Raw genomic sequence first — 22663 nt, 5'->3', positions numbered from 1 at the left:
TCTTTCGAGCATCATCACGATTTATGATAAGTGATTAGAGTCCCATCAATCTACTTGGACAAGACCTTTTATGTACGCTAAACTGTTCCATTTATTGTACCACAAATGGTATTGAGTTTCAAACTCACGATGAGGACATTGTCTTCAAGTTTGCTAGACAGAAATCAGACATCAGAATGTACCCTTTGCTGACTGAAGATAATTTGCGCCTCAAATTGAGAGAGAGAGTGTTGTCTTGGACTTTTCAGGTGATTGAACAAGGCATTCTAAAGGAGATTATAGGGAGTCCATGTAACTTGCCCATCATAGGTTTGCTGAAATCCAATGGCAATTACCACATAGTTGAGGACCTGTGAAAAGTATATACAATAGTTGTTCCTTGTTGTCCTGTGGTACCAAATCCTGCTGTGATATTGTTTCAGATTCCATGGGAGGCAGAGTGGTTTTCTGTCATTGATTTGTGTCAAGCCTTTTTTTCTATTCCATTGCATGAGGATAGCCAGTTTCTTTTTGATTTCTGTTTTGGCAGACGTGTCTTGGCATGGTGCAGAGTCCCACAAGGGTTTATGGACAACCCCTCAATCTTCAATCAGACACTTAACAAGAATTTAGAATTTTTAGTGATGCCTCAGCTTTCAGTCTTAGTCCAATGAATCGACAACCTATTGGTGGTGTTGAATATGCAAGAGACTTGCAAACGTGACACTATTGCAGTGCTGAACCTGTTAGCTGAGAATGGAAATAAAGTGGTCCCGGCCAAATTGCAGGTCTGTCAGAAAGAAGTCTAGTATCTAGGACACCACATTGAGAAAAGAACAAGAGAGGTGTCCCAAGAGAGAATCTCTGCGATTTTGAAAATGAATCCACCAACTACCCAGAAGGAAGTTCAAATTTTCTTGAAAATGGTGGGCTACTGTCAACAGTGGATTCCCAACTTTTCCCTGATGGCTAAACCTCTTCAGCAGTTGACACACAAAGATGTGTCAGATCCGGTCCCATCAGAAAACTGTTGCATGCGTGCCTTCTCAGAGCTGCCAGAATGTCTCTGCCATGCCCCAACCCTGGGAATGTCTCATAATAACAAGTGTTTTGCTTTTTTTTGCAGTGTGAGAGAGGGCTGCACTCTCTTAGTGCTTACCCAAATTCACGGAAATGCTTGCAGGCCCGTGGCTTATTTTTCTGCTATACTTAATCAGGTAGGCGCATTGCCCGGTTGCCTAAAAGCTGTTGCTTCCACCTGTGTTAGTCTTGAACAATGTGAGACCATAGTTATGGGTCACCCATTGACAGTCTTTGCACCCCACTCAGTTGAGGTGCTGTTAAACCGTACTCGGACATAGCACCTTACAAATAGTAGGCTTACCAGGTATGAGCACATCATCCCAAGTCACATTTAGGAGGTGTACTATTCTAAATCCTGCCACCTTGTTACCCATTCCTGGAAACAAGACCATGGGTGATGAAGCTCAACATGACTGCCTAGATGTTACTGAGCTATGCTCAAAGCCAAGACCTGACATACAAAATGTGCCACTACCCGATTCAGATCATGTGCTCTTTATTGATGGCTTCTGTTTACGTGACCATGATGGAAATTTAAAAGCTGCCTACACAGTCTGTACTGTTGCAGGCATGGTCAAAGCCTTCTGGCTTCAAGTAATGTTTTCAGCACAAGTGGCCAGAGTGATTGCTCTTACTAGGGCATGCTATGTTTCAGACCAGCTGACAGTGACAATTTTCACTGATAGTCAGTACAGCTTAGGTGTTGTTCATGACTTTGGGCAGTTGTGGTCCCAATGTGGATCCCTGACCTCTTCAGGGTCACCAATCCACAATGGAGAAAGAGTACAAAACCTTCTCCAGTCCCTACAATTGCCTGCTCAAATAGCTGTGGTAAAATGTGCCATGCATAGATCAGGTAAGGACTATGTGATAGTAGGTAACAAATATGCAGACTAAACTGCACGGTACTGCACACAAAATTCATGCACCTTTAATGGGGAAATTATCGGTGAAAGTTAGGATGTCACAAATTGGAATCCGTTATTGTTTTCTGTTGATACTTAGGAGAAAGTTAAGAGATTGCAGGAAGAAGTGCCAGAGGCAGAACAGCAAAGTTGGATCAGAGCAGGTTGTTTCAAAAGAAATGAGGATGAAGTGTGAGCTTCAACAGATGGAAGACCAGTGTTGCCAGACAGTTTGTTACCACCTATGGCAAGACATTATCATGGCCCCACACAGGTAGGGAGAGACGCGACGGTGCACCTCTTTAGGCAAACATGGTTCCATCCGAGATTACAAATTGATGGCTGAAAGTTTGTGTCACAGTTGTGTGATGTGTCTACAACAAAATTCAGGCAAGAAAACACCAGTAAACATGAGCCACATTGGGAGATCAGGAGGTCCCTTCAACAGAATGCAAATAGACTTTATAGAAATGCCTATCTGTAATGGATTGAGATATGTCCCACTGATTGTGTGTATCTTTTCACGGTGAGTGGAGGCTTAACCAATTAGGAGAAATGACAGTCTTACAGTGGCCAAGCTAATGTAGAGGAAGATAATACCACGTTTCAGTTTCCCGACTTTTCTAGAGTCAGCCAGAGGAACTCATTTTAAGAATGAGGCCCTGAAGATGTTATATGCAGCATTCCAAGTTGGGCAGAGACTACATTTCAGTTACTGTCCGGAGGCTTTCGGCATTGTGGAGCAAGTCAATTCAATTCAATATCTTTTATTTCAATTAAAAACATATATACAATTTTGCAACATTTTGATAAAATCGATGTAATGAGATACTTGTACATGCAATCATTTACAGGAAATTCAGTCGTAATGATAGGACTTGATTTGGTTAAAACAAGTGGATAATAAATTCATAACATGTAAACATTTCAGACCTATCTTATCACATGGTTTAGTTAAAACCAACAGGGAATGTATTCATAAAATCTAAAAATGTCTGCCCCAACTTTTCACATGTGAATCCCACTGCAAGCAAGTATCTACTCATCCCAAAAGCTATTTGGGGAGTTGTGTTATATTTCAGGACTCTTAGAGCTTCTGTGTGTTTCCTGAACCAGATTTTAACACAGATAGGACAAATCCATTTCTTCTGGATGTGCAATGCTTTTGATGCTACCTAAAGTGCATAAAGTGCAAATAGAGCCTCCATCCCCGATGGTAAGCAACTTCCACTTTGTGGTATATGCTTTAATTTGAAGAGTTTCATTGCAAAACATCAAATATGTTTGCCAGGTGGGGATAAACTGTATCTAAGACCTCTTCAAAACTTGGATTTGGCTTAGCATTGAGGAATTATGTTGTCAGCCTACCCTGTCTAGGATTTTGGTGAATGGTTTTCAAAAGGTACTCTCAGTATACGTGCTTCAATTGTTTCTCAGGGATAAAGTTTACGGTTCACTCCAATAAGATGGTAGGCCAAGTTTGCTAAACCAGCTCTGGATATGTCGAAACCTGGGGAAAGTTACAGCTCTGTCAAGTTTAAGCAATTTTCCAAGGCAATCTCTGTAGTGTACTAATTCATTACTTATCCAAAGTCATGCCCAATAGAGCATGGGCCTCAAAGCTACTATATGTTCTATTGTTTCATATTAAAATCCTGGTACATGGGTGTTAGTGGTGTCCTATGGGGTTTTATGGCCATGTACTTAGTCTTACTGATGTTTATTTCAAATCCCTTTATAACACAGTATGCGCTGAATGCATCAAGTACATTTTAAAGACCCTTTCGCATCTGTGAGAACAAAATGGTATCGTCTGCAAAAAATAGCGCAGGGACAGGGGTCCCACAGATCTTTGGGGAGTCATGACTACATTCCTTGAGGTGATCAACAACATCATTGATATAGATAGAGAACATGGTAGGTGCCAATACGCACCCCTGCCTCACTCCTCTGTTAATAAAGATTATTTCAGTAAGTTTGCCATGCAGGCCCCAATGGACTTTGGTGTAGTCACCTTGATGCAGCTGAACTATTTTGGACAAGATATCATCAGGTACCCATATTTTCTTCAGTAAGGCCCATAATGGCTCTCATGGAACAAGATCAAACGCCGCCCATAAGTCTATGAATGCGAGCTGTCCCGGATCCCGGCCTCTCTTGCCTCAATGGTTGCCCTCTTGGCCACTGCCACTGGTATAGTTCTGTGCAGGCTGGATTACACCACCCATCATCACCTGCCCTTTACCTCTGGAACTGGTGACGACCCACAGTTAGGCCCCTAGAACTCTTTGTTAATCCTCAACTATGTCTCTACGACACACCTGCATCCTTTCCCATATCTTCTGAATACCTAGTGCGTGCTGGGCTGACGGTATGCCCCACTGGACATACTTGGCAGTTATTCCGGGGCCATCTTGGGCCTTGAATTCCCTGCTTGGACTTTAAACTGCACTCCATTTGGCCCCTCTCTAACCACTTACCGGGACTTTTGCTGACCTCTCCTCAAGAGACGCAGATTGGTCCACCATAGTGTGCACAATCATCTGAGGCTCCCCCGGCATACCACACCTTTCCTTGGACATGATGAAACAAAAATGTACCAAAAACCAGCACATGGGAGATTGCGCAGCCGAACCGGATTCGGCACAAGGCGACAGGATCCTCAATAGCCTGCAACATGTTGTGTTGAACAGACCCTCCAGACACACTGCACAGTTTGATACGGTCTTCCAGGCCATCCTGGACACTAAGACCTCCTTGGAGGCTCGCATTGATTCAGTCTCAGTAAAGGTACATTTATTACGTGCTGATCATGGTAAACTGACAGACCGTGTGGATGAAACTGAGTCAGCACTGGCACCTACATCCCTCCAATATTGACTTGCAGGAGCTTCTAAAGAGGTCGGAGGTCACCCTCTTGCACCATGGGGCAGAAGATACTGAGGGCAGGTCCAGGCATAACTACATCTGCCTGATCAACTTTTTTGAACACACAGAGGGCCCCAGGGTGGAACTATTCTTAGAGGACTGGTTGGTGTTTTACCATGGGGGTGCAAGGCTGCTGTGGATCGTTCTTAAGAGTCAAACAAAGCCTCCGTGACCTGAACTTTAAATATTCGTTATTATTTCCTGCTAAATTGTATGTCGTCGATAGGGACAAGACCCATATCTTCCAATTACGGGAGGACGTCTGGACATGGCTTCATGCAAAAGATCTGCGGAAACCGACATCCCCCAGAACGGACCGACGATGCTTGGCTGAAGCCCAAACCACAACGGCGGAGACGGTGGACCCCGGTACTGCAGACCACCAAGGACCAAGCAGCAGAAGAACAGGCACGGGCGGTTGTTGAGGCATCTCTCCATGGTGTGGACACTTTTGCCCCCTCGAAGATGGGCGCCTTTCAGAGTTGGGTTTTGGACTCAGGCGACTCACGGTCCTCATCAGGAAGGGTTCACCGAGGACCGAAGGTTACCCCATGGTTTACTGATTACTTGTAAGTGCGGGCCTGGATCCCTGTTGGGTGCCCAGAGCTGGTGGGTATCTTCATGACACCTGCTGATACCACGAAAGTAAGGCCGCATTGGCATGAGATTGCGGGTAGTTTTCATATTCATGGCCAACACTATTGACTCGCTAGATTTTGCAAATAGCCCATGTGCCATACTCTGTCCCCTAATTGGACGCCATGCATTTTATGTTACCTTTATTAGAGACATTTCGGGGTGTTTTTCTGGACAGGGTCTGGAAGAGCAGCTGTCCCGGGGTTATGTTGTTTTTTCCTGTTATGATTTTACGAGCTGCTCTTCTAATGTCCAGGTTGATCCTTGTTATTTACCAACACACTAAAGGCCTGCTCAACATTGCAGAGACTCCTGGGTTGGCTGGGGGTTGGCAAGTGTATTGTGCACTCTTCTCCCTTGCTGCATGGTATGACTCAAATGGCTGGCATACAGACCAACACACAGGTTCCCCATTATCATGTCATGTCTTGGAACGTGCGGGGTATGGCTATGCCGTCGAAGCGTTACCGTATTTACGCCTATCGCAAGAGACGTCAGGTCCACATAGCAATGCTCCAAGAAACGCATCTCACTGCCCCCGAATTACACAAATTGCGTACCAAGTAGTGGGTCCAGGTGCATGGCACAGTGACCTCCTCCTTTGCCTGTGGGGTCCTCATATGGATTGCGCCGGGAATACCATATGTTGTGTCATCTCAGAGAATAGACATTGGGGGCAAATACGTGGTGTTGGAGGGTCTGTTAGATGGTTGACCCCTAGCACTGGCTGTGGTGTACGCTCTTAATACCCGCCAGTGTGAATTTCTTGATACTCTCACCCCAGCACTTTTTAGTGACTCATCCTCCCCCTATTTCTGGGGCGGCAATTTCAACTGTGTTCCTGACATGGTACGATACCGCTCCACACCCCCTCTCCGAGCAGCACCATCCCGTCGCACGACTCAACACCTTTGCCAATGGGTGACCCACATGCGTCTTCAAGATGCTTGGCGGCTCATACATCCGACGGACCATGTGTAGTCCTTCTACTCCCCCGTAGACGACGTTCTCACCAGAATATATCTCCTACTTTGCACACCCTACCTTGGTGCTCAACTGGCTGATATGGAATACCTGGTGCTCTCTGACCACTCCCGAGTAATGCTCACCGTACGATGGGGCACTCATGTTCCCTCATACCCATGTGGCACCTACAAGCAGAGGCACAGTCTGACCCTCCCTGTCCGGCAGAACTTGCCCAATGCATAGAAAGTTACTTCATGCTTAACGCAGCCACCGCATCCTCCCGAGCTGTTGAGTAGGATGTCTACAAGGCGGTAGTGTGTGGCCATTGTCTATCAACTTCCTGGGGGTACGCAAGAGGTTATTTGAGGGCCCCCTGATCATTGAATGTGACCTCCGTTCCTTGGAGACAATGTTAGAAATGGGATTTCTGGTTGGCTAGGGCTTGCACCTAAGCCAGGCAGAAACCACCACTCTAGTCAGGGCAAGGGAGTTACATACAGATGATAACCCCTGCTCACCCCCTTGGTAGCTTGGCACGAGCAGTCAGGCTTATCCCAGAGGCAATGTGTAAAGCGTTTATGCAACACACTCACACAGCAGCAACACACTAGGCACACCACAAAAGGAACTCCACACAAGGTTATATAAAAAATAGCCTTTGTATTATCACAAACACATTAGAAACGTAATCACACATTTACACTGTGCCACTGGCAATATTCAGAGGGGATTATATACAGGATATGGCCAATCGGGCCACTGTCAGAACCATTAGATCAGGTAAGTAAATCTAAAACACACCCCGTAACTACTGGTACCAAAATGACCTAAGCATTATCACAGTCACATTAGACACTATCCTAAAATATCATAGCATGACATTAGGCATATCCACATTAGGCCCAAACCTCATTAGCATAAACACATTACGCACTAGGCCTCACCAGCATAAACACATTATGCCTAAACATCCTAAACATGAACACATTATGTCATAGGCATCACCAGCATAAATCACATTACGCAATCACATTAGGGCCTTGCACCCTACCAACATAGAACTGACATCCTGGCCAACTTGCCTTACGCTGGGGCTCAAATGCCCTCTGTCCCAAAATGTCAGGGCTGGCTGCCAATGCAGCAGAATCCCAAAAGTGCACAGGCCTAAATATGGCAGCTGCCGCTAATTGCGGTGCAGCTGTGCGGGCAAAAATGTGGGCACTGGCACTCACTGTGCTCCCACTGGGATTCTCTAAAGAATTATGCGCAATGTTGCAGCTGCCTGCTCTGGGGAGGCGCAGCTGTGAATGAGAAATCAGCCCGGGCACCACCGTGCCGCTTGGGCACTCCCCTCTGGGACTCCTCAAAATACATGCACCACAACGTTGCAGCTACCCACTGTCAGGTGGAGCAGCTGGGGGAAATGCCTTGGCACTACGGTGCCCTGGGAATCCTTGATCGGTCCTAACAATTCAAAAGAGAAGCCCCACTCTGGGACTCCTGCAACACAAACTGCCCCCACGTTGCAGCTGCCCGTACTTGCGGTGCAGCTGTGGCAAGGAAACTGGCACTGGCACTAACGTGCCCCCTGGAGCCCCTCTGGGGCTCTGAAAAAATTGTGCCCCACCGTTGGAGTGGTCTGCTCTCCTGCGGGACCACTCAGGCACCGACAATGTGCCTCGAGGAGCCTGTTTTGTGTAGATTTAGATTCCGTATATAGGTTTCCCGATTTATGCCCTTATATAGGTATAATTCAAATTGCCCTTATTTAGGCATAGAAAATCCAGCCCTTATTTAGGCATTGTCCATGCTAACCAAATACAGACATGGTCTCCTACATCCATCAATCCACGTCACAACGAGTTCTTGGAAAACCAGACTCTTAAGCCTTTAGGAATTTCCCTTGCTTGGATATTGATTTCTCCAAGAACTCATTTATTATGCATGAACATCTATTCCTTAGGGGTTCATTCATGACGTTCCGATGCCCGACTTTTACATCAATACAGGCATTCCTAAACACCTTCAAGGTATAAATATACCTGAACTTGCCCTGGCAAACCACGGTTTCGGTACGGTCCAGTTCGACTGCCTACTTGCGGTTCGCCACGGCAAGTTCGGAAGGAGATCGAGTTCCCGCCCGATGCACTGACCAGATGCTGTCATCCACCTCGCAGAGAATCCAGCTCCAGTGTTTCTGACTCCCCTTGCGGGGTGTTAGATATCGAGTCCCGGAAAGAGATTCCAACCTCACACATTCTAAGGTATGGAGCAGACTAGAACTTAGAGAAACTTTTGGCAACTCTTGGCAAAACTAAAACTATAGCTAGCTATACTTTAGAAAACAGCACCTACTTCTTACTTCGTGCTACACTTAGATTAGGTACACTGGGGTAGAACTATTTAGAAGCATCAGATGAGTATACACATTTTAGCCTGTGCTATTTATGTATGTATTTTATGAATATATGTCATAGCTACAAACCATGCTATTGCAGTATTATTTTATCTTACTGCTGACCCTGTACATATTGTACTTCGCATCCTGTCTTACGATTGTAGCAGTTCATATCTCTTGCATGAGAAATAAGACTGTTCAATAAACCCCTTTTTATAGAAACGCCCGTCTCTCTATTTCTGTGAAACTCTGTAGAAACTAAGCATGCACGATTGACTGAGTGAAACTGTTATCTATTGTTTCCACGATTCTGAGATTGTTCCGACTCTAAGGGAAACAAAGTTGTCATGTTTATGCGGTTGTCAGAACCTAATCCCTTCTTGTATATTCGAGAAGTTTCTAGTAAACTCTGAGTTAGCTGGCACACACAAGTAATTAAGTTTAATGTACTCGATAGAGACATACTGACCTCAGTCCTATGTCAAAACTACAGTGTATAATATTCCAATGCGCAGAGCCTATCAGGGATATAGGAACTACACTACAAGCCCCTCTCACCTGGGCTTTTTTGCGGGACTCCGCTTGGGATGGGGACGACTCTGGCAGTGTGCTGGGATCTGCCCTGCTCTTGGGGCCTCTTCTCCCGGTCTCCTTTCACCGGCGCAGGTTTGGAGGCTCCGTCTCCGCTCGGGGATCCCACCGGCACACGGGGGCCCCGCCTCCTTCTGCAGCACGTCTGGCGTCCTCTTCTCTGCCAGCTGGCCATGCCCCCAACCAGGCACAGCCGCCTGGCTTCCGGGTTGGGCCGCGGCGGTGGTTTCTTGTGTTCTCTTGGCAAAATGCGGGGTGGGCGCCCGCTGGTGAAAATAAAGGTAATTGCGGGGTGGGCTCCCGCTAAAACACCAAATGCGGGGTTGGCACCCGCTCTAAAGGCACCGATGTGGAGTGGGCTCCCGCTTGTTTTTTAAGCATAAATCAGCGGGCTAGGCTCCCGCAACAGCATAAAGTCGGGGTGGGCTCCCGCCTCAAGACACGCACAAACGCGGGGTGGGCACCCGCTCTTCCAGAGGGATAAAAATAGCGGGGTGGGCTCCCGCCTCAAGACACGGACAAACGCGGGTTGGTCACCTGCTCTTCCAGAGGCATAAAAACAGCGGGTGGGCTCCTGCTTCCCACGCACTGTGGGGGAATCCCCACGTCAGGATTCCCTCGTAAACGATTGCAGCTTAGCGCTGCAAAGCCCACGCGCTCCTCTTCCCTCGGCAGGAGTGGAGCCCCTCTCTGGGGCTCCAGTGATAAAAATATGGCGCTCACAGGGCGCTAGGGCCCCAGAGTCCAGGGACGACGCTGGGCCCAGGCAGGCCAGCACACAGGGCCCTCCATCAGGGAGGCAGTCCCTTGTGGTGGTTCCTCCTGGGGCCCAGCTGCAGCAAGTCCCCTCAGCACAGGAAAAGCACAACTCCCTCATGGGATCACAGCCCCTACATTTATACAACCATTCTCTTTGTTCTGCAGAGCACAGGGCTTGGGGGGAACAGCTAGAACTGGTTCTGGAGCACTCTGTTTACAGTGCTCACACCCTTCTTTGGGAGATGGGGGCTCGGCCATCAGACACACCACAGGGGGCGGATCCAGCATTGTACAGGCTAGGCACAGACCTATTCACGGACCAGGGACTTCTCCTCCAAATACTCCAAATGTAGATGTCCCATTCAGCCTAGTGCTGACTCACCCTGCCCCTCCGGGAGCCACACACACCTCACCAGCCCCAGTCACTCAAAAGCCAGGCATGCAATTCACATCAGGCAGGCAGACACATAGCTTACAGAAATGCCAACTTCTAAAAGTGGCATTCCTAAAATAGTTATAATAAATCTGCGCACACTATTGCACAGCATTTATTATTACCATTCCAAATACACTAACCACACTGCTCCTCTCATATCAGGAATTACCACTGAAACACTTATCAGGAAATCTGCAATGCATTCCTATGGGAGGGCAGCCCCACAGTAGTGAGAAACCAAAATGGCTGTTTGTCACCACCAGGACATGTCACACACTTAAGGTACACGTCCTATCTTTTACCTACAATGCACCCTGCCCATAGGGCTAACTAGGGCCTACCTTAGGGGTGACTGACATGCAGTAAAGGGGGGGTCACAGACATGGCACACACTTTAGGTGCCACGTCACAGCAGCAGTAACACGCACAGGTCCTGCAATGGCAGAGACCCGAGATAGGTTTGCAAGGCTACATTGGTAGGTGGCGCAATCAGCGCTCCAAGCCCACCAGTAGCATTTAATTTACCAGCCCTGGGTATATGAGATATACCACTTTACAAGGGACTGACAGGTAAATTAAATAGGCCATACAGGTGTAGACCAATCTTAACATATTTAACACAGAGAGCACACGCACTTTACACTGGACAGCAGTGCTAAAGTGCCCAGAGGCCTAAAACCAACAACACCATGTCAGAAAAAAGGCTAGGAGAAAGGCAAAAAGTTTAGGGATGACCCTGCAAAAAAGGCCACGTCCAACAGATGTCCAGAAGGTGGTAGTGTGTGGCCACTGTCTATCAACTTCCTGGGGGTACGCAAAAGGTTATCAGAGGACCTCCTGATCATTGAACGTGATCTACGCTCCTTGGAGTCTCGGGCGGACACTCAGGCAGCCACTACTGAACAATTCCAACGATTGTCCAAGCAGCGCACGGAGGTGGAATGCACCCTGAGCAAACATGGTTATAGGCAGTGCTCGGCCCTGCAGCATGCCCGAAGGCGATCGGCCGGGGAAACTGCTGGAATGGTTGGCATGCGATGATCAGCAACGCACCCCCATAGGCGCAATATACTCGGCCGATGGTGCGCTGCTTCCCCACAACTGGAAATCAGTGGAGCCTTCTAGGACTATTACCGTGAGCTCTATTCTGCCCCAGGCCCTGGTGTCGACACACACCACGCAGGAATTTTTTGTCACTCTACATTTGACGTGTTTGAATGCCTTGTAGTGAGCTGAGCTTGACGCACCTTTGCAGCTGGAGGAGGTGCGCACCGTCATATCCCAGATCGCTCATGGTAAAACCACGGGCATTGATGACGTGCCCTTCAAGTATTATACCACCTTCCCCACTCAGACTAACTAACGTCTCCTTGACATCTTCAATGAAGATGGCTTACCCAAACCCGGTAGGGACCCCCTGGCCGACAGCTCATATTGGGCCTTATCCCTACTAAATTTAGACTGCAAAATGTTGGGCAAGGTCCTGGCTAACCCTCTTCTTACCCTTGTACAGTCACGGGTCCACCTAGACCAGTCTGAGTTCATCCCAGGCCATAGCACCTTCCTAAACGTACTCCACCTTTTGCGCCTCTTGCATAGCACACTGGTGTGCTTCCGACTGGGTTGTGGTGTTGCTAGACATAGAGAAAGCCTTCGACACCCTGGGCTTGGAATATCTATTCTCAGTCCTCACTAACATGGGGTTTGGCCCAATATTTCTCAGCTGGGTGCGCACCACGCTTTATGCCGATCCTGAGGCACGTGTTAGAATGGGTCAAGTGAACTCCGACAATTTCTCTATTTGCATAGGCATGAGATAGGGCTGCCCTCTATCCCCTCTCATTTTTGCCCTTGCCATGGAATCTTTGGCCTGCCAGCACCACCAGTGAGCAGACAAGTCGGGCATACGTGAACGAGACATGCACCACATAATTTCGCTATATGCTGATGATTCCCTGATTTTCCTGTGGGATGTGGAATCCTCCCTACCGGTTCTGATGTAGATCCTAGATAAGTTCAGCATGATTTCCGGCCTCCAGGTCAATTGGCCTAAATCCTGCATGTTTCCCCTGCGGCATGTGCCGATCAATGACAGATTGGCACACCAGGAATTCCGCTGGTAATGGTTCTATGACACCTTCAAATATTTAGGCATACAGATATACCACTCTGAACGTGACCTCAAGGACGGCAATTTGGATAAGTCTGTTGGATCCTTTTGCCGATACCTTCCTTTCTGGCACTCGCTTCCATTATCCACGTTAGGTTGCAAACTCCAAAATGTGAGTACTTCCCCGCTTGCTATATTATTTTGCGCCCTTCCCATCGTACTCCCCAGAGGTTTTTTTCAAGACCTCCAGGGGTTGTTACTGGAACTGATTTGGAGCACGGGCTGCCGCTGGGTTGCTGAGGGTGTGTTGGGGGCACCCAGTTTTGAACTGTATTACACCATGGCACAACTGCAATGGCCTCTGGCTTGGCTGAACACACTGACCAACTCTGAATCTTCGCTTGTATGTGCGACACGGTGGGGCACAAATGTTTACACTTGACTCTCTGACCCAACGATTCACCGTTAGCTAGAATACCGATAAATGACAGTGGCCCGCTATTGCTGTTGTAGATACCTACATCCCAGGGGCTAACTTCTTCTGTATTCACCTCGATGCCCGTCTGGGACTTGCCATTGCTGCAGCAGACACCGAGGCACTTCAATTCGACCCCATGGATCAAGGTTGCAATTACAGGGGGGTGAACTTTATAATGAGGGGAAGCTTATTACACTCTTAAGAGTTGGTTGTGTTGTATGGACTGATTGCTGGTCAATTCTTAACATATTGCATCGTGCAGTGGGTGGCCCACGAGACATGGGGCACAGGGGAGACTGAACCACCTACGTCACAGACCTTGAATACAATTTTGACGTCTCACACCACACGTCATGCTATCACATTTCTGTATTCTGCCCTCAACACTATCCCACCTAATCATGCCACAAGGGCACGTGCCAAAGAGGATGCTGTGCTACAACAACCACTTACGGACACGGCTTGTGCTCGTGCCCTGCAGATGACTAAGAATATCTCCCGCAACCCCAGATTCCACTTCACGCAATTTAATTGCATTCACCACACTTTGCTCTCCCCAGACCACTTTCAGTGCATGTTCCCTGCACTTGCCCCAGTATGTCCCCGCTGCAAACTGCAGAGCGCAAATTTCATACATATGGCATGGGTTTGCGCACCATTAATTATCACAGGCGTGGAAGGAAGTCACTTCCATGGTGACGGAGCTGTCAACACACGCTCTCACCAATCCCGAATCCTGCCCACTGGGACTGCGCCCTCGGTCGAAGGGAGACGTGTAGTGGTTGCCTGACTCATAAAAGACACATTAAGCACTGTGGAGTGTCTAATTTAACTTTTATTCTTCCCGAGCGCCGGGACACATCCTATCGACGCTCTGCCTCGCGGCGATCTGGTCTTCAAACCTCCTCGGCATCTTGATCACTCTGCCCAATCTAGTACAGTTCTGTTTCTGAACCTTAACCGATCTTTGGTCCCCTGTCGGGAGTTCTTCGCCTGCTTCCACTTCTCTTTGCATCTCTCTTTCCCTTGCTCTGTCACCCGAGTTCATAGGGGTACCTTGTCTGGTCGTTTCTCCTTCTCTACCTCCACCTGAGGCGCTCTGATCTTCCTTGCTTCTCTTGGGAGTGGTAGGCCCTTGCTCTCTATTTTCCAGGCCCCTGTCTATCTAGGGCTCACTTCCTTCCTCTGCGATCGGTAACCTTCTGTCCTCCGGATCTTCCCACTTCATGATTTTGTTGCACTTTGCCATCCTGCGACCATATCTTCCCGTCACTCAACAGGACCGACCTGTTGTAGGGTTCTACCACCTGCAGTGGTGGACTGAATTTACTGTCTCCTTTCCTCCTCAGCGTAGCTTGTTTCCCTCTTACCCACTCTCCCTTTTCTAGGGTTACCTCCTTGACGTTGCGTCATTTGTTATCGTACTCTGTGTACAGGGCTTGCGCCTTGTCTAAGTTGCGTCTTACCACCGCGGGCGACCATCTGCTTTGCACCAGGAGTTGTTTCCATGCTAAGTTGTCCTTCGTGAAAGGGTCAAGGCCCCGGAGGATTTTGAAAGGACTGTACCCGGTGTTGGTCGGGGTGATACGATATGCCCACAGCATGAGTTTGAGCTCCTTTTCCCAGTTGAATCCTGCACTTATCGCTGCTTGCACCGACCCCATAATTACCCGGTTGAACCTCTCTGCTAGTCCATTCCCTGCCGGGTGGTAGATTGGCGTACGTTTGACCTCTATTCCATTTCTGTTCATGAATGCGTTCCATCTCGCTGATACAAATTGTGGGCCGTTGTCGCAGGTTATCACCTTTGGGATTCCTTCCCTCAGGAATGTGGTCGTGAGGAAGGCTAACACAGCCTCGGTGTCTGCCGTTTCACATACTTCCACCTCCGACCATTTAGAGTATCTGTCCACTAATACTATGGCGTATTTGGATACCCCTTCCTCATTCAGGATGGGACCCAGTATGTCCACGGATAGCATTTCCCACGGGCTAGACAGACCAGTGAACTTCCCCAGTGGCGGGCGTAATAATGCTTGTGTTTTGTCTGCCCTACTGCACTGTTCGCACATTCTGACATGTCTCTCCAGTTGCCCGTCCATCGCTGGCCACCAGTATGCCTGCTTCGCTCTCGCCTTGGTCTTCATGACCCCGAGATGTCCTTCATGTAGAATGGTCAGGAGATGGCTCACCAAGACTTGCGGTGGGACTACTTTATCCCCTCTCAGTAGGAGCACTGGATTGTCACCGATGGATAGTTCCTCCCGGACTTCCCAGTATTTCCTCAGCTCACTGTTGAGGTGCTTCGTGTCTGGCCATCCTTGGGTTACGTAACTCTTCACTGCTCCTAAGGTCTCGTCAGCTGCGTACGCTTCTTCCCACTCTTGTGCGCTGACCGCTCCTTCATAGTCTTGGGTGATTGCCATCATGTATTCCTCCCATTCTGAGGACTCTTGCAGGCACATGCATCAAAGCCATTTGCGATCGCAAACGGCGCGAATCACAAAAATCGGCCGTTTGCGATCGCAAAAATAGCTTTTGCGATGCATGAAACAACTTGCCACTCGCAATTTAAGAAATCGCAAATTATTGTGATTTCTTAAATAGCGATTGCATTTAAGGAATCCCTAATTGAGATTCCTTAAATGCAATGCATTACAGTTTAAAAAATAGCGATTTCGCTATTAGTGTGAGCAAATTACCATGAGGCTGGACCTCATGGTAATTTGCGAAAACTTAGAAAAATGCACTTATTTGCATTTTTCTAAGTTTTAAGTTGCCCACATACATGCCCTTAGAGCATGTGTGTATGCAACATTTGTGCAGAGTGAACATACATGGGTGCAATAGGGTGTCATTTTGACACCCTTGCACCATCGACATTGCGGGAACAATTTGCGAGTGCCTACTGGTACTCGCAAATTGCTCCCGCAATCTCTAATTCATTCCTATGGGCCTGGAGGCCCATGGGAATGAATGGGAAGACATTCCTTAATTGCGACTCGCAATTTGCTAGTCGCAATTAAGGAATTTGTGGGAATCGCTATTTCTTTAGCGATTCCTACATGCATAGGGTTTTGCTATTCCTTAAGTGCGATTCCTTAATAATCGCTATTAAGGAATCGCAAAACCCTATGATGATGCATGTGCCTGTAGGTCTTCCGCTGGCTCCATTGCAGCTGCTCTGCTCAGAAAGTCAGCTACCTTGTTCTTGGATCCCGGAGGTACTCCACGTCGTACATACAATCCTCAGGGTCATCTTCGCGATGCGGGGGGTTGCATGAGCGTGTCCGCTTGAGGTCAGGACTTTCACCAGCGGTTTGTGATCTGTGTGGAGCAGAAACTTCGAGCCCCACAGAAACTGTCTGAACCGTTCCATGGGCCAGACGGTTGCCAGCATTTCTTTCTCTATCACACTGAATTTCTCCTCGTTGGCCGCTAAGGATCGCGAGGCAAAACTGACTGTGGTGACTTCTCCGTTTCGCGATCTCTGCATTAACACCGCCCCCAGGCCCTTGTCACTGGCGTCGGTGGTTAGTATGGATAAGGCTTCTTGGTCGAACCCCTCCAGGGGAATGGCTGTACAAATGTCGTGTTTTATCTTTCCAAATTCTTCTTGCTCCTCGTGTGTCCACTTGAAAGTGTTCTTTTCTTTCAGAAGCTGCCTCAAGTGGTGCGTTTTGGATGCGAAGTGAGGGACGAACTTTGTAAGACCTGAGGTCTCCAGGCCCTAAGGGGGTAACGTGACACAAGCGGCTGGACACCCAAAGGCCTATGTGTTAAGCGACCATACAACACACACATCCTCTGAAGCAGTAAACGCACACAATAAGGGATGCCACACAGTAAGGTGAATGCAAATTAATCAGATTTATCTAATCAAAGGAGCACACACGGTAGTCTTGTAGGGCAATGTATCTTAACTTGTACACATTAACATTTGCATTACAGCATCTCATTACGGTTACCTCAGCAATCCCTGCAGTATGAACTTCCCTAGTGCTGCGGGCCGGGGCCTGCACACGTGGCGCTACTGGTGTCTACGAAGAAACAAAGGCACATGAGCATATCGTGGTATTACAGCTCTTCTTGTATACCTTGAGCCTTAGGCACCCCTAAGCATAACTTGAGGTTGAAGCGCTGATCGTTTACCTTAAGGACTAGGCACTCCTAGGCATATCGTACGGAGGACGCGTTACCTGCCTACTTAATACCCTGAGCACTTCCAAGCCTGCCCTGAGGATAAAGCGTTATTGGTACACGGAGCGTACTGCACTTCTGGACACCCTTTAGAGATGAGGCGCCGCTCATACACGGAGCGCCTTGCACTTGGGACCTCAACTAGAGAAGGGAGCGCTTGAGAATACAACATGTGGGGTCAGCGCTCCTTAGACATAGAACGCCTTGAGTACGGATGCATACAAATGACGGATCAGCGCTACTTAGACATAGAACGCATTGAGCACTGGTAAATACAAATTAATGATCAGCGCTACTTAGACATAGAACGCATTGAGCACTGGTAAATACAAAGGAATGATCAGAGCTATTTCGACATAGAACGCATTGAGCACTGGTGAATACAATTGAATGATCAGCGTTACTTAGACATAGAACGCATTGAGCACCGGTGAATACAATTGAATGATCAACGCTACTTCAACATAGAACGCATTGAGTACTGGTAAATACAATTGAATGAGCAGCGCTTCTTAGACATAGAACGCATTGAGCATCGGTGAATACAATTGAATGATCAACGCTACTTCAACCTAGAACGCATGGAGCACTGGTGAGTCCTGCAAACGGCAGACCCCAGGGGAGGGTAATCCCACGGAGGGGAGACTCAACAGTACGGAGGGAATTCCCACGGAGGGGGAAAGTCACAGTCTCTGCATGCGGTGTCGCTTCCACGCAGCAGGGGGCGCACCGGGCCTTCCCACGACTCCCGGGGAGCAGGGGGGGGCGAGTCTCAGGCCGCCACTCGGCCGCGCTACCTCCCAGCCCCCGGGGGTTACCTTTGTCTCGTCGCTCGGTTCCGCTCCGGGCCCTTCGTCAGATGCGCGCAACGGCGCGGGACACTCGCTCCTCCTCCTCACGCTGCGACGGCAGCGGCGGGGCCCTGGGCTTCTCCGCAGGCCCCGACTTGGCGCTGACACGTCCCTGAGGCCTACGGGCCACGGCGGTGATCGTGTTGCGGGTCCTCGCACCAGGGGGGGTCACAAGTTAAGCGGGGGCTCGGCCAGCTCCGCGCTTGACGGCAGATCCGTGCAGGGGGTCCCAGGCCGGGTCTGGCAGCGCAGGAGACACAGCGCCAGTACCTGGTCGATCCCCAGCAGTCAGGCAATCAGTCGTTTCATGAAGTTGCAATATTCAGCTTTGGCATGAAGTTTCAGGATTCCGCTTTTGTAGTTTCAGTATTCAGTCCTTGCGGCGCAGATGATACTGGCGCCCTTGGGGTTCTGTTCCTTGGGGGGTAGGGGATGAGTTGGCGACTAGGTCCTTCCTAGTCAGACTGGGCAGAGGTTCCCTGGGTCCTCCTACTGCTGGGCAAGATCAGTGGGTTTCACAGGATCCCTCACTCACTTAAGAGGCAGCACCTAAGCCCTGTCACTCTCAGAGGCATAAGTCCCTGGCTAGGCCCTACTGCCTAAAACTCCTGCATGGACTCTCCAGCTCTGCTTCACCCCAACTAGCCAACTAACTGGAAAAAGTTCCCTCCCTCACTTAAGTAGCCCTAGGTCAGGTGACCTCTAGCCAAGGCGGCAAAAGTAAAACCACACCTCCCTTCTAGAAGGTTCCAGCACATTCCAGGAGCTTCCCCATTCTACCTATGGGACAAAAAAAGGGTGGGCTGGTGTCGCAACATTGTTGTGGGGTTCCAGCCAGCTCCTGGCAGCCAGGGTGCTACTAATAAAGACCACTCTGCAGTAGCAGGGGCCTGTGGCAGCCATCTTGGGAGAAGGGAGCACCTGCACCTTAACACTGATTGGCAATGAAAAGGCGCCGGGGACCTAGTCCAACATAAAAATGAGGGTGGAAAAAATGAGGCACGATCAAAAATAAATGGGGAGACCACCCTAGGGCTGACAGGTCTAACAAACTTACTATAGAACTCCAACATGCCTAGGAAGGAACGAACATCTTCCTTCCTTTTGGGTGTAGGCGCTTCTTTGATGGCAGCAATGTTCGCTCGCTTTGGTTCTATTCCTCTCCCGCTGATTTCGTGGCCCAGGTATGTCACTGATCCCTCTCCAAATCTACATTTTTCCCATTCGGCGGTGAGACCATTTTGTGCTAGTATCACCAAGACTGTGTGCAGTTTCTAGTCGTGGTCTTCCTTCGATTTCCCCATGACGAGAATGTCGTCCTGGAAGTTGATACTTCACAGCTACCATGCTGAGACCGGACGTTACCTATGAAGGATAATACCTAACATCCTTTGTCCATATCGTCACTTTTATTATATACCACCATTGGGACTACATGAAGGTCTGTTTTGTATATACATTTATATACAAATAATAATACGCAAGTATAGGAATATAATATTCTTCCTATGGCCTTCTCTTCTTTGAGCCAAAACGAGTTTTAAAGGATTGCATACACTGCTTTTGGATACTATTTTTGCTTCTCAAATAGCCCTGACGAAGTTCCTGCATGGAACGAAATGCGTTGGCTGTGCACTGTTCGTGTTAAAATCTTCAGGATAAAAAGAAAGAAATATTATACTATCTGGACTATTTGATTTAATGTGTTTAATTCCAATGAGTGCACCTTCCATCTTTGGATTTACGTCGCCCTGGAAGTACTGAACTCCTTCCACCTTCTGGCACAGCCGGTGCATGAGTTTTTGGAATACCGCGGCGGCTGAAGCTAGGCCGAACGGCATCCGGAGGAACTTTTAACAGCCAAAAGGCGTGAAGAAAGATGTCAGGTGGTTGCACGTGGCATGCAGTGAAATTTGGTGGTACGCGGAGGTGAGATCTACTGTCGAGAACAACTTGACTCCTTTTGTTTTCGCCAACATCTCATTTATTCGGGGTAGCGGGAACTTATCCACCAAGATGTTCTTGTTGAGTTCCCTCAAATCCACACACAGGCGTACCTTCCCATTGGGTTTCTGGGCGACCACCAGTGGTGCGAGCCATTCTGCACTCTCGATGGCTTCTATGACTCCGTTTCTCTCCAGTCTTTGCAATTCTTCTTGGACCACTTCCCTGCTTCTGAAAGGAATGTTGCGAGCTTTGTGGCTTACTGGCTTTGCCCCGGCCTTGAGGCAGATCCTGTGCGTGAATTTCGTCATCCGTCCTATTGTTCCCTTGAATACTTCTGGGTATTCCGTCTTCCATCTGCTTTCTCCGTGCGCTTGTGCCGCGTCAATCATTAACACTTGGGTGGTCCTGCCGGGGTTGAGTTGTATTCCTAAGTTTCCTTGATCCATCCATCCTAGTACGGAAGGTCCCTTCTCCGCCACGTACAGTTTCCCCTCTGCTCTACGTCCTTTGAACTCGAATCGTAGCCGTCGGTACCCCACCATGGGTATGGGTTCTCCTGTGAACGTGACTGGGTGGATGTCTGTGGGGAGTAGCTCCTCCCCTACTCTGGGCTTGAAGTCGTTTTCCCATATGGTCCGTTGAATAATGGTGTATGGGGAGCCGGAATCCGCCACCATGTCCACTTGTACGCCTCCGATCTCCATCTGTAACGCTGATTTCTTGGATCTCGTGCAGTTTACTCCCAACACCTGGTCATCGATGCACAGGACTTCATCTTCTTCGTTTCCTTCTTCCTGGGCTTCATCCTCACCCTCCGCTTCCTGGGCGACATACTTCACCTCCGTCCTGCTGAGCTTGCGCCGGCACACTTTCTCATAGTGCCCCATTATTCCACAGTAGGAGCATTTGGCACGGAATGCTGGGCACGCTTTGTCGTTGCTCGTGTGTGTTTGGCTGCCGCATCTGTAGCACGTGTGTTTGCTCTCCCCTTGTGGTCTCTGGGTTCTCGTGGCCTTTTGAGGGTATTTTCTCTGGTACCTCGTGTTAGTCGGCACGTGCTGCCTAGGTGTTTCTGGTCTGCCTTTGTCTGATATCCTACAGACCGGCGTTCTGTCACTGCTCTCTCTTTTCGCGCTTCTGCGCACCTTTTTGATAGTTCTGCCTTTTTCACCAGCGCCACTACCTCCTTCAGGGGGGCGTTGCCGTTGACCCACAACTTCTCCTGTATGGCCGTGTTGGCGGTGTGCATTATGATCTGGTCTCTGATGAGTTCATCATGAAGGGTGCCGAATCTGCACGTCACCGCCAACTTCTGTAAGGCTGATACATACTCGTTGATCGACTCACCACTGCTTTGTTTCCTTTGGAATAAGTTGCACCTGTCTATGGCCGTGCACACCACTGGGCGGTAGTGAGAGTCTAGATCTTCCAGCGCGTGTTGGAACACGTTTGCATCGTCCGCGGGTCTGGTCGTCTTTACCAGGTTGTCGTATACCCTGATGCCCTCCGGACCTAGGTTGTGTAGCAGTATTTTCTTTCTTCTTGAACTGGAGAACTCTCCTTCGCTTTCTTCTTCTAAGGCCTCTAGGTAGTTCAAGAAATACCGCTTCCAATCTTCCCATGGCATCACCGGTACGCCTCTCTTTGGTAGGAAGGGGACCAGGTTGGTGAGCGACGTCGCCTGTGCGCACATTCTGCCCCTGTCGCGTTGGACCGAGCTTTGTCTGTCGTCTGTCTCTGGTGGACTCCCTGGCGCCTGCCTCTCGCCTGCTCTGCCGGGTTGTGTGGGTGAAAGGCTTCCTTGCCCTCCTCGCGATGACCCTGGGGTCGTCAGTTCTGTTGCTCCCCCCTGTCGTGCTGGCTGCTAGTTACTTTCCCTTGGCGTGCTCCCAGTCGCATTGCTCTGGACTGCTGCGCCCACGCTCCCTTAGTACCGCTAGAGGGCGACTGCGGGGCCTGGTCTTGGTTTAGTGGAAGGGTGCTCCTTCTGGGCGTTGTATTCTATCGGAGCATCCTGCCACGCTTATGGTGGTGCCTGGGAACCTTCCCCTCCTGGCCTAGGTCATCTTGTGCCTTCGTGGACTCCCACGTTGCCCTCACCTCTGTTGGGCCTCTGGCTGCACTTGAAGGCGCCCTTGTGCTCACCTGTGGGCCGAGATTGGTGCTGGGGAACTGCACTTGACCACTTCTCTCGGTCTCCGTGCACGTGGTGGGGATGCACCGCTGCCACGCTCGGGGTGTAGTCAGGTCCAGAGTGTTTAGGGTTCTTCTTGCTCCTTTGACTTCTGTGGAGTCATCCCATCCTCGTCGCCATTTTTGTAGTGGTTGCCTGACTCATAAAAGACACATTAAGCACTGTGGAGTGTCTAATTTGACTTTTATTCTTCCCGAGCGCC

Source organism: Triturus cristatus, chromosome 1_2 (genome assembly GCF_964204655.1).
Source record: "Triturus cristatus chromosome 1_2, aTriCri1.1, whole genome shotgun sequence".
NCBI lineage: Eukaryota > Metazoa > Chordata > Amphibia > Caudata > Salamandridae > Triturus > Triturus cristatus.
Note: the sequence above shows the minus strand (reverse complement) of the source record.